The following is a 13307-nucleotide window of genomic DNA, read 5'->3' on the forward strand; positions in this document are numbered from 1 at the left end:
GTTGTCAATCCAGTTTCAGCATAGTTCTATCTTTTTTCTCGATTGCTTCAGTAAGGGAAGTTACAAATAAATCATAATAATTGAAGCTGTAATCTTTGCAAAAAAGTATTCTCACTCCACCATGGATCATAATAAAGTATTATGAATGAAATCTTTAATGCAGTCTACCCTCTGGGGACATTTGTGTTTTCAGAAGTAAGAAAAATCCTAACTGGCTGGAGAGATGCCTTAGCAATTAAGGCACTTGCCTCCAAAACCAAAGGACCCGGGTTTGATTCCTCAGGACCCATGTTAGCCAGATGCACAAGGGGCGCATGCATCTGGAGTTCATTTGCAGTGGCTGGAGGCTCTGGCACACCTATTCTTTTGCTGTCTCTCTTTCTCTCTCTCTGCCTCTCTCAAATAAGTGAATAAATATAGAAATTAAAATAAAAAAGAAAAATCCTTACTCCCACACAATTCAGTAGTAAATTTTTTCATGTCAATAGTGATATTGGTAGAAAAATATTTTCAAAAAGTGTGTCCTGCATGAATTTGGAACTTTATAAATAAATAGTTGTAATTTCAGATATTTACTTCTTGCCAGAGACTATTACTTGACATCATTGTGAGTATATCACTTAACTGTTAAGAACAGAAAAAAAAAAATAGCACATAGGAAGGTCTGGGGAGGTGGAGTGGCAAATCTTTGTTACTGTGCTAGGGTCGTCTTGTGACCTCGTGATTCATCTCCAGGGTTCTTCACTGGAGAACATGATAACATCCTGAGGATTGCTGCAATGGTCTTCTGTGGTCCCTTGTTCAATTACTAGATGCCAACATTTGATGGCTTTGGAAATGAGTGCAGGAGTGTGTCCCCATAACACAGCCTGCTAATTCTGGTCACTGCTTCCATTTAATAAAGACAAGGAGATGTACTTCTCTCTCTTAAGTGACAGAGGTAACCTTATAATCTGTCATAGCTTTGTTAAAGCAAGAAAATGCTGAGAAATTTTTTCTGACACATTTTTTTTTTCTCCAGACTTCTGGCAAAACAGTATATAAAGAACTGAAAGAAGATGACAGAAAACGGAGTCAGCTTACTGTCTGCTCTTCTTTCTCCTTAATTGGAAATGCTGTTTTGTAAGAAGCTCTTATTTTATTTTCATGAACTCTGCCAATGAGCATCATAGTTTAGTAAACTAAGGAAGCTCTTCATGGGAGCTTTCACACTGCCATTCTGTGCAAGAATTCATGGGGTGGATGTAGAAACCAAAGAGAGGCTGAGGGACCCGAGAATGCTTTCTGACCGCATGTGTTTGTTACTTTACATCACTGCGTCCACAATGCCTTACAGAAACAACTTCTGGGAGTAAAGATTTATTTATTTATTATTTTTGTTTTGTGAGGTAGGGTCTCACTCTAGCCCAGGCTGACCTGGAATCCACTATGTAGTCTCAGGCTGGCCTCCTACCACTGCCTCCTAAGTGCCAAGATTAAAGGCTGCACCATCATGCCTATGCCCAGATAAATTTTGATTTTTGGTTTCCATTGGTTTCACACCATCGAGGAAGCTCGTTGAAGTAGAGCAGCTCACATCACAGTGAACCAAGAAGCAGAGAGAGGGCGATGGCAGCTCTCTCCAGACTGTTTTATCATTGTATTCTGCCCAGGCAATCCAAGTATAACAGGGTGCTGGGGCCCTGGAAAGTCCTTGAAACCCAAACCCGAGGTTCATTTCTAATTTTAAATAATTGAATAAAAAAGAAGACTGAGGATACCTATTCAATAATAATAATAATAATAATAATAATAATTATTATTATTATTATTTTATTTCAAGAGACTGTATTGCTGGAGTACACATTCATGCCACTAGGGCACAGGCTGTGGACGACTCATATTTCCAATCGGAAGAAAGCACCCTCCTGGTCTTACAGGAAGGAGCCAATTGGTGAACTAGGCTCTCTAGCAGAGTTGGCCTGAACTTCGCATCCTTACCCTTATGGTTCCTCCCCAGATGCTTGAGGACAGGAGCAGCTTGCTTGATTACATGGCAGAGGTCCTCAGGAAGATCAGGAGCCAGTCCTTTGGACTTCAAAGATTCGCAGGGTTTTATTGCCTGTCACAGAGCGCACTTGTGCAAGGCCATGTGAGTCCTCCAGGATCTACACCGATTTGTGAGGGAGTCTGGCCTTTCTTGCCCAGTGTGTAAATCTGCTCCTTCACGTGGTCTGACGTCAACTTCAGCCACGTGGGCATGCGGTGGGGTAAGGCAGAGGCGACTGGGACAGGCCCTTCCCGGGAGCATGCACGCGGCCCGCGAGGGCAGATCTGGTAGCAACGAGGTAAACTATTATGCTAATTGAGGGAAATACAGAGCCAAAGAAAGGCACCCATGTGGCCAGAGATCCCACTTGGAGAACCTGTGAAAAAAGCAAGAGAAAAGAAAAGAAAATGTATTTATAATAATCTGGTGGTGCTGGGCTGTTTTCCAGCTCTGGTGAACCAGAGGGACAGCTGGTTGGTTAGGGCTAGCTGTTGGCTCATGCCTTTAATCCCGGCACTGGCCGCTCTGAGACTACATAGTGAATTCCAGATCAAGCTGGGCTCCCTCAATAAAACCACCCCCTCGAAAGAACCCTCCATGCATATATAGAGTGTGTCCTGATCTTAAAACCTTCCCACCACTCTCCTTCGTCTCCCCTTTCCTGTACTCCCCCCACTGAACCTCTTTCTCACTCCAACTATTCTCTCTTCTGTTTGTGTTTAAGATTTTATTTATTATTTATTTATTTATTACAGAGAGAGAGAGAGAGAGAGAGAGAGAGAGAATGAGAATGGGCACGACTGCGCCTCTAGCCATTGCAAAGGAACTCCAGACACAAGCGCCACCATGTGCACCTGGCTTAAGTGGGACCTGGAGAATTGAACTGGGATCCTTAGGCTTCACAGGCATGCGCCTTAACGGCAAAGTCATTTTGCCAGTCCCGGCCTTCTGTTTTGATCTCTCTCTCTCTCTCTCTCTCTCTCTCTCTCTCTCTCTCTCTATATATATATATATATATATATATATATATATATATTTTTTTTTTTTTCCTTCCTGTATCATTCATGGTTGTTGGATCAGAGTTGGGGTCTGAAGGTGGAAATAAAGAGAGAGTATACAACCTCAACAGCAGGCTGTTCTTTACTAGAGAGCAAGTGAACAGCAAGGACCGCCAGCCCCATTCGGCAGGTTTGAGGCTGCTGATCCCAGAAGCATCTGTGCTGTATATTTAAAGGAAGGGACAAGGAGGGCAGATAATGAGGGAATGGAAAGGGAAAAGGGATTTAATAGGGCCATTTCCTTTGTTGACTTGTTTTCCCAGGTAGGACCCAGCAGGTGACCTTATCAGGTTGTGGTTGGGGAAGTTATTTTTTTGAACCTTACCACTATGCCTTGCCTTGAGATCATAAGCCAGAATAGACTCTTTTCGTGCTCACACTGCTTCTGGTGAGGAACTTGTCCACAGTGATATGCAGGTAACTGATACAAAAAGGAGGACCTGGATGCAGACTCACACTGAGGAAGCAGACTGGAGTAATGCTGCTCCGAACCAACTGATGCCAAAGAAGGTTGAGAGTCACTAGAAACCTTGACAAGGGAGGGTAACTCCCAAGGAGGGAGGGAGGGAGAGAGAGAGAGAGAGAGAGAGAGAGAGAGAATGTTGAGGGCATGGTCCAACCCTCATGAATTGATTTCTGATTTCCAACCTCTAGACAGTTCATAGCCGCTGTTGTGAGCCATCAAGTTTGGGGTGATTTGTCACTGCAGCCCTAGCAAACCAATACACAGACTCGTAAATGTTGGTATATCTCCACTCACGTCCATATCACTCTTCTTGCTTCCCTTTCTCTTTCCATTCTGTCAGCTGGGAAATTTGTTCATTAAACCCTCAGTCAAGAGTTTATTTTATATGCTATATTGGGGACCATCCTCAGTTTTTGATTTTCTTTAAGCAGGGTCCTACTCTATCCCAGGCTGACCTGGAATTCACTATGTAGTGCCAGGCTGGCCTCAAACTCACTGCAATCCTTCTACCTTTGCCTCCAGAGTGCTGGGATTAAGGGCATGTACCACAACACCAGGTTCATCCTCATTTTTTCATTCCCTTTTTTTTTTTTTTAGTTTTTCAAGGTAGGGTCTCACTCTAGCCCAAGCTGACCTGGAATTCACTATGGAGTCTCAGGGTGGCCTCGAACTCATGGCAATCCTCCTACCTCTGCCTTCCAAGTGCTGGGATTAAAGGTGTGCACCACCACGCCCTGCTTATTCACTTTTACCAAGTGATTTTATGTTCCTCCAGGTCTGAGGCCTTCCTTTTAAAAGCACATTTCTGAGACACTTGGCTTTCATAGTGGGTGAAGTTTTGCGGTAGATACAACAGCTATCAGTAGTAGATGACTTATTTGAGTTGAAGCCATTTTTTTAAACCATTTTCTTTAACCAAACAGCAGGTGAATGCTTTATAATTCTTCTCCAAATTTCTAATACATTTTGTGAGAAGCAAAGATGGAAAGAAAATGGTATCAGGGCTTTTTAAAATTAAATGAAATTTCTACTTGACCACATCTTAATAAACAGGAGCCGGCTAAGCCATATTTCTTTTATCTTCACAAAATGAATGGCATTTCAATCAATAGGCCCAGCAGCAAAGAGCAAGCCACGGAGTGTACCGCTGCCAATGTCAAATATACTCAGTACTCAAGCATACATCGGCAGGGACAAGTTCTGTGCAAATGCTATTTTGTGAAAAGCAAATTCTCATGGTAATTGTTGCTGACCATAGAGATCATGTTCTAAATTAACATTGTACCATTATTGATTTGGAGGTAGGAAATGCATTTATTCCAAAAGCTTATTACCTAGCAACCACTGAGGCAGAGTCAGCCTATCAGAAATCACCTCTCATAGAGCTATGGAGGTCAAATGGCTAGTACTGCTTCCCATGTTTCATTTATGTATTCAAAAATGGGCCTGTATAGAGTAGAATATGCATAGGCATTACTTTTTAGAATTGTTCAAAACTAGATTCTTTTTATAAAGGATAAGGAAAAGCATAAATGATCTCTTAGGGTTCTTAAGAAATAGAGAGAAGTATAAAAATTACTTGCATAGGTAAGATAATTTTATTTTTTTTCCAGTGGTGAGCCTTTCTACATTTCTTCCTATATTCAGTCTCCCTCCCTCTCTCCCACAGTCTTTCTCTTTCATGTGTGTGTGTTCTATGTGTGTGTTCTCTGTGTGTGTTTGTGTGTGTGTGTGTGTGTGTGTGTGTGTGTACACAAACCCATGATTGATTCCCATAGGGTATTTCCTTTAAAACGTTTCTTTCTGAAATAGGTTCCTAACAGAATGATGCTCACAATTAATCAGAAATCTTCAACTCAGTGTGAAACAAAATGCAGCTAGTTTCCCTTGGGATGAGTGATTTCATGTGATAAGCTGTTGAGAGGTGCCAAGTCCTAAGTTTCCTTGTTCAACTCCTGGAGTTGAGTAGTAATCCATGGGGATATAATGTTCTTTAATGGCTATAAATGTTTGTACAACTTCTTTAAGATTCTTCTAATTAATTTGAACATATTAACGTAGTGGAAAAATGATATCAGATATCACTTTATACAACTAGGGATCTATCTTGGATGTCATGGTGGCAACTTTATTAAAAAATGTATAAACTAGCCCATTACATGTAAACACTGATTCATATGGTTAAAATAGTCAAAGGTCTTGATTTTCTTTACATAGTGGACTTACATACATCTTAAGGATACTTGGTTAGTTCTGATAACATCTCAAAGAAGAAAGTGGTTAAAAGGGGAAAAACGGGCTGGAGAGATGGCTTAGTGGTTAAGCGCTTGCCTGTGAAGCCTACGGACCCCGGTTCGAGGCTCAGTTCCCCAGGTCCCACGTTAGCCAGATGCACAAGGGGGCGCACGCGTCTGGAGTTCGTTTGCAGTGGCTGGAAGCCCTGGCGCGCCCATTCTCTCTCTCTCCCTCTATTCTCTCTATGTCTGTTGCTCTCAAATAAATAAAATAAAAAATGAACAAAAAAAAAATTTAAAAAAAAAGGGGAAAAACATCATTCCACCCTAATGCTAGGTCAAGACTTATGTGAACTATGTAAATATATCCTGAATCTTTAGAAACTGAACATAATATTTCAAAAATATTAAATGTTTAGTCTTTACAGAGTTCCCAAAGACAACTTTTGCCATGTGTTCAAACCTTCTAATGACTTGCTAAGTTCCTATGTGAAAGGTATGAGCTTGGAGAGTTTGGTCTGACCTGCTCCGGCCACTCCCAATTGAACTGATAGAGTAAAATTTAGAACCAATTAACTAGTAAATACATGCTTTAATCCCCATCCCTGCCTTGTATTCCATAGGCACAGTTCTGTCCAGCAGGCCTTGTTGCTCTGCACTGTGAACAATATAACGCACTACATACATGACTAGAAAGATGATGATTCATACACATATTTAGGTGTTAAGGTCCTCGGTTGACAATAATGGTGTCTTCCATGACTCATTTATTAACAATATTTATCAAGTGGGGACTGAGGGCCAGGCATTAGGATTTAGCCAAAAACAAAACAAACCCTGCCATTGTGTAACACACATGCCACAATAACATTACAAAAGAACTATTTAATAATGATCATGTACATTTTTAAGCCAAGTTTATTGAAGCCAAGTTTACATACAATGTAATGAACACATGGGAAGTGAAAACTTTAATGTTCAGATAAATACATGCATGTGTGTAATCACAATTGTAGTCAAGGCATTGGACTTTCCAAACAAGCCAAAAAGTCCCAACATGCTCTTTACCACTGAGTTCATAATCTGCATAAGAAATCAGCATTTGTCTAGGGATGTCACTGACTGGGAGAGTGCTTGTCTGACATGTATGTGCTCCGGAGTTCTAGGATCACACAACACTGCATAAAGATCTGTAAGATCAGCATTCAGCAAACCAGAAGTTCTAGGTTATCCTCAGTTTGAGGCTAGTATGGGCTACATGAAACCCTGTCTTAAAAAATCACTATTTAAATCTCTGTCACTAGAGATTAGTTTACTTGATCTTAAGTTTCATACAGATGTAATTTAATTGTAGAGACTATATTCTTTCTTACCTGGTTTCTTTCACTTGGCACAAGGTTTTTGAGATTCCTTCATATCGTATCAGTAACTCCTTTTTCTTTTAATTATTATTTTTTTAATTTTAGAGATAGGGAGACAAGATTGAGAGAGAGAGAGGGAGAGGGAGAGGGAGAGAGAGAGGGAGGGAGATAGCCTGCCAAGGCCTCAGCCACTGCAATCAAACTCCAGACACTGGCACCACCTAGTGAGCATGTGTGACCTTGCTCTTGCCTCAACTTTTCCGCATCTGGCTTAAATGGGATCTGGAGAGTAGAAAATGGGTCTGTAGGCTTTGCAGGCAAGCAGAAGCCATCTCTCAAGCCCAACTCCTTTACATTGCTGAGAATTGTTTCATAGTAGGAGGATACCACAATTGGTTTAGCCATTCAAATGTTGATAGGCATTTGGGAGGATTCCAGTTTCAGTTCCTTCTGAATTAAGCTGCTTCAAACAATCTGGCTGCATTTTCCCCCATGGGCATCTGTTGTGAGATATATGTACTGTGAATATTTTTCCCTCAGACTGTAGCTTGCATTTTCATTTCTGAACCATGTCTTTTAATGAACAGAAGTTTTTCCATTTTGATGAATTTGTCATATTTTTCACAATGGGTGCTGCTTTTTATTATATCTTTATGAAATCTTTGCCTGTTTAAGTTGCAAATATGGTTTATTTCCTCTGTAAGCTTAAGAGGTTTAGCTTTTCTTTTTAGGGTTATGATTTAATTCTAGTAAATTCTTTTCTGTGCTGTAGAACTTAAGGCTTATTTTTCACTAATATAACTATTGCAGTATCTTTTTCTTTATCCCATTTAATTATCATGGGCCAATAGTCAAAATCTATACAGTTTACCATAAATATTTCTGGAATATTTTTATACCTTTTAATTTTTTCATTGATCTTTAAAACAGGCAATATAATATGCAACATCATGAATGTGAGTGGGGTATTCTAATATTCATGGCATGTATAATGGACATATAATACCCTACTTTCATGGTAAATTTTGAAATCAAGGAGTGTGATAGTTAAGGTGTTGTCAACTTGATCTAAATCTGATCTGTTTAGTAATCCGCAGGTTGCTGCTAGGAAGGCTCAACTAAAGGAAGAAGTCTTTCCCCCGGGTTAGCCCTTCCCCCAGAATGGGTGGCCCCGCTCAGAGGGGGACTTGATATAAGGAAACTCTGGGTAACAAGAGTTCCTTCCTTCCTTCCTCTCTTCCACTTGGCTGTTGGAGCTGCTCACTACCTTCCAGGGTGGATTGAACACCAGTGCGGACTGAAGACCAGCATCAGCTGAAGACCCGTGTGGATCGAAACCCAGCAGCTCCTCAGGAAGCCGCCAGGCTTCTCCACACCATCTGCAGTGCTGGGTTGGGACTTCTGAGGATTCTGGACACCAGGACTGCGCAGCTACCAGGTCCTGTGATTCTCAGGCCTGCAACTGCTGTTGGACTACTGTAAGCTTATCTAATAAATCCCCTTTTAAAATAATTCATTCTAGCAGTTCTGTTCCTCTAGAGAACTAATACAAGGAGAGTTCAATTTTTTTTTTCTTTTTTGTTGCTTTTCAGTAAGATCTCACTCTAGGCCAAGCTTGCCTGAAATTTACTATATAGTGTCAGGTTGGCCTGAAACGCATGGCAATCCTCTTATCTCTGCCTCAAGAGTGCTTGAATTAAAGGTGTGTACTGCCATGCCCACCAGTTTTTCTTGGTTTTTAAACATTTTTTTAAAGGTACTTTTTTTTTTATATACCTCTAAGTTTTAATTTTGTGATCTCTAGTTTGTAAAGCTGATTAGGAGTTTAATTGAAACTTTTGAACCAATTCATTCATGTAGTTGAATTGTGTTGATCAATTTAATTTTAGCTTTGTGATCATTGTGTTAGTCCAATCCATAAGGATGGTATATTTCGACATTTATTTAGGTCTCTTTCTATTGATCTCAAAATGTATGATTTTGTACATCCCTTTATAAATTTATTTTAAAATATTTTGTATTTTGTCCTGACATAAAAATTATACATATTAATCTTGTAGTCTGTGCATTTACTTAATGTATTTATTGGCTCTATTTTATAAATTCTATGTAACAATTACATTATCAGAAAATTGAAACATTTTGTAACTAGCTTTTCAAAATCCCATTAGGAAATAAGGGTTTTGAGGTTACAAATATTGATTATGTGAGTATAAAAATGAACCATTCTACCCTTATTGTTTGAAAGTTAAGCAATGAGTCTGTGGTGGTTTGAATTAGGTGTCCCCCTTAAATTCAGAAGTGGGGAATGCTTAGTCCCCAGCTGATGGCAATTTAGGAAGTGGAGCCTTGTTGAAGGGTTGCTAGGGGTGGACCTTGACGACTTATTAGCTCTGTCTTGTCAAAGTTAGATATCAGTGTCAATGGGATACCTCCTGTGGTAGAGGTGATGCCCAACTTCTGCTCCTGCCATCCTTTTCCCTGCCATCATGGAGATTCCCTCTAGGACTCTAAGCCAAAATAAAGCCTTTCCTTCCATCAGTTGCCTTTAGTTGGATGTTTTGTGACAGCAACAAGAAACTAACTTACAACATAGTCAGAGTCCAAATTTGTACGCTTTTCTACTTGTACCTGGGCTATCTATTAGAAATATAATGTGAAACATACACATAATTAAAATCTTCCTGGTAGTCACATTAAAAAGAACAGAAACAGATATAATTACTTTTAGAATTATACTTCATTTAACTCAACATCATTTAAAAATTATCACTTCAACAAATATAACCATTATAACAATGAATGAGCTCTTTCATAGTTTTATTTTTTAATGCTTAATCTTTTGAAATCTTGGGTGCATTTGATATTTATAACACATCTTAACTTTGATTAATCCTTTCAAACATCCATTATACTAGTTTCTGGTGCCCTTCACATGTTACATTGCATATCTGAAAAAGATCTAAGGGGCATGTAAATGCATAACTTGTAGCTCAATAATCTCACATGTTCTCTTTCTTTAATATGCAAACATTAATACTCATATTTTTGAAACTTTAAAGGAAAAGACATGAAAGTAGACAAGAAACTATTCGGGAAGAGAAAGGGGCCAAGAAGGAGATGGAAGAGAAGACAAAAGTAATGGAAGGATGAGTATGATTAAGGAATATATATAAATATATAAAATTTATATTGTTTTATAATGTGAATATATACTAATAAAAAGGAAAAAGGACTAGAATTCCTGTAAAATATATGTATTTGGATACTTTGCACAATTTTTATTATTAATAATATTTTACATAATATTTTGATTTATTTATTTCCATCTTTGTGTGTTGTGAGGGATGTACCCAGACCTCTTGCTGCTGCAAACAAATACCAGATATTTGCATCTGCCTTTACCTGGGTGCTGGGAAAGGGAACCTGGGAGTGCAGACTTTGCCAGCAAGTACCTTCAAACTCTGAACTGTCTCCCAACCCTTACTCATCAATACAACTTTAAGAAGACAGTTGCAGTGACCCAGCCCAAGCTCTAAAACTAGACTTTTGGTTTCTTAATCCTGCCTCTATCACTTATGATGTATCTTTGGGCAAATTAAATATTCTCCCATTGCGTTCATTGCTTCATCTGTAAAATGGGCACAATGACATTGGTTGTCACATAGAATTCCTGAGATGAGCCACAGAGATAAAGTCAATGAGATCAACCAGCTCCAAGAATATCAGAAACTTTCAAGGAAGATTAGTCATAACAAGTAGTTTACTATGTAGAGAGGTGTGTCCTTAGAGCACCTTGAATAAGACTTTAATAAGAGGTGAATCCAGTGGAAAGCTCTGCTCATTTATACCCTGTTTGATTGGTCTTATGTTTAAACACAACTATAGAAATCAGGTTGACATAATAAAGCAGGATACTTAGGAACATGACTCTCATGAAGAAAAAAAAAATCCAATCAAAGTGTGGAAGTAGACAGAGGCAGCTGTTCAGCCCACCAGCCAAGATATGCTCCCCCTAGGATTCTCACGGTTACCCTGCTGCTGGGGCTAGATGGACTTTTTAGACATTTTCTATAGATACATGTGCTGTAATTTCTATTTCTGGTCCCTGGCTGCTGGTAACCTCTGCTGGCTTATATCATCTGGCAGCTCCCTGGTTCAATAACTTTAGTTAGATTACCTTTTTCTTTTTGTTTTAATAGTGATCCATGTATATACCCCTCCCCTAGAACCATAGAAAGGACAGAAGGAAGAAATTAAATCCCTTTGCAGGCAAATTCTTAGATTTTTTAAAAACAATCTATTTTGGACTTGCTTTAAAAATCCGCATTTGATGAATACAATCTAGTGCATGTCTGGAACCAGCCCAGCGCGTTTGTGTAGATTCTCTGGCTCTCTCAGAACTTTCAGAGACAGGCACTGCACACTTCACCAGCATCATGAGATTTATTTGCACAATGTCCACAAATATATCTGCAGAATGAGCTTGTGAGGAAGAAGGGCTATTCAATTACAATCATTCGACTTTCCTGCTTCCAGTAAATGTTTGCTATTTGAGATATTTTCCTATGTATGTGTCCCTTAGAGTTTCTCTGCTTGTGATGTGTTCTCCTCTTGGGAGGCTGGCAGTGTAAGTGGTTGACAGAAAAAACTAATAAATCCGAGGTTAATAGGGCTCTAGACAGCAAAGTACATCGGATAAGGAGTCTCGCTAGTTGCAGAGTACTTTGAAGAAGGAAGTGTCAACACAAAAGCTGATTATCGCAAAGGGCAGGGCAGAGCTCAGAAAAAAAATTCCAAATCAGTTTTGAATTTGTGGAATTGTCCTCCACATCAGCATATGCCTCTCCTTAGGGACCTGAAGATGGAGAGAAAGGAGTCAGAGAAAGTGATTCTCTGTAGGGTTCCAGTCTAGCTTGGGTGTAGATGCAATTCACATGGAACACAAACTTGAGGGAAAAATCCACAGGAAGTGTGCACGCCCAGACTCAGGCATGGGCACAAGCACTGGAAACACTGGTGTGAACGAGCATGGTGCCATCTCAAGAATTTTGTGAAAATTTCCATTTGTGTGGAGTTTAAAGAACAAAAGTGATTTAAGTTCTCATTTAACCTTTAGAGAAACCAGCTATCCTTAAATATCTGCCCTTTGTGACTTCATGACAGAGATGAGGGTGATCGATTCAATATTTTGGATGAATGCACAGGGACTGCCCTGGCAGCCACCACTTTATATACCCTTACTGTGGCCATCTAGAGGGCTCAGGTGATGTGTTGCTGAGTTTTTGGAGGTGACTTGCCAGGGAGAGATCCCTCTGAGATCTGAGCAGGTAATCTGCGATGAAGTCAGAGAGATTTTTGTGCAGCCACTAGCATACAAAAGGGTGGAAGCATATGTTGGAGAAGAGCAGGGGTAGCTTAAAGTGTACCTATGACATAGAGGCACACTTACTGAAGTAACCAGCTGGCTCCACTGATTCCTGTAACACTCAAGGAAAGAACTGCTTGAGACATAGGGACTTATTATGCAGAAAAAGAATAATATATCAGGAATAAGAGCAAACACAGATTCCAATGGTAAATCTTACCCAACTTTTTGTCAATTAATTCTAGGTACAGCAATGGTCAACTCTTACAGCAATGCCATCTTGTAACAACTTGTCATCTCTTTGGTATACAGCTTTCTATGAGGTACTGCATACATGAAGGAGAGACAAGAAGAAAAGTTATGGCCAAATCCTTGGGAGTGACATCTTATCCCATATACATTTCTTTAGACACCAGCAGGTAGCCCTGAGTGAGTAGAAAGAGCCACTATGAAAGTAATTCAGCACCCTTAGCTCTGGATACCTCTCCATCTTCTGTGGCCTGTGAGGACTTCCTGCCTTACCTGCATTGGACTGTATTTCTTCCAGGACCATTTCCCTTTTTGGTTTATGCTACTTTGAATAAATATCTATTATTGTTTGATAGAAGCCAGACATTATGATTAACAAAGGAAAATTACTACACATAAAATTGAAGTAGAAAGAGGGCCAGGGATATGGCTTAGTGGTTAAGAGTGCTTACTGCTTAAGCATTGAAGACACAAGAGGACCTGAGAACAGCTGAGTTTGACTGCATAGCACCTGTACTAAAAAAATAGTCCTGGACATGGCC

At 39.7% G+C, this 13307-nt stretch overlaps 1 pseudogene; it reads right to left on the bottom strand.

The window, feature by feature from the left end:
• Nucleotides 1–1846: 1846 nt before the first annotated feature.
• On the bottom strand, nt 1847–3210 carry LOC101598307 (annotated as a pseudogene).
• Between the last annotated feature and the right edge of the window lie 10097 nt (nt 3211–13307).

This window comes from Jaculus jaculus, chromosome 19 (assembly GCF_020740685.1).
Source record: "Jaculus jaculus isolate mJacJac1 chromosome 19, mJacJac1.mat.Y.cur, whole genome shotgun sequence".
Taxonomy (NCBI): Eukaryota; Metazoa; Chordata; class Mammalia; order Rodentia; family Dipodidae; genus Jaculus; species Jaculus jaculus.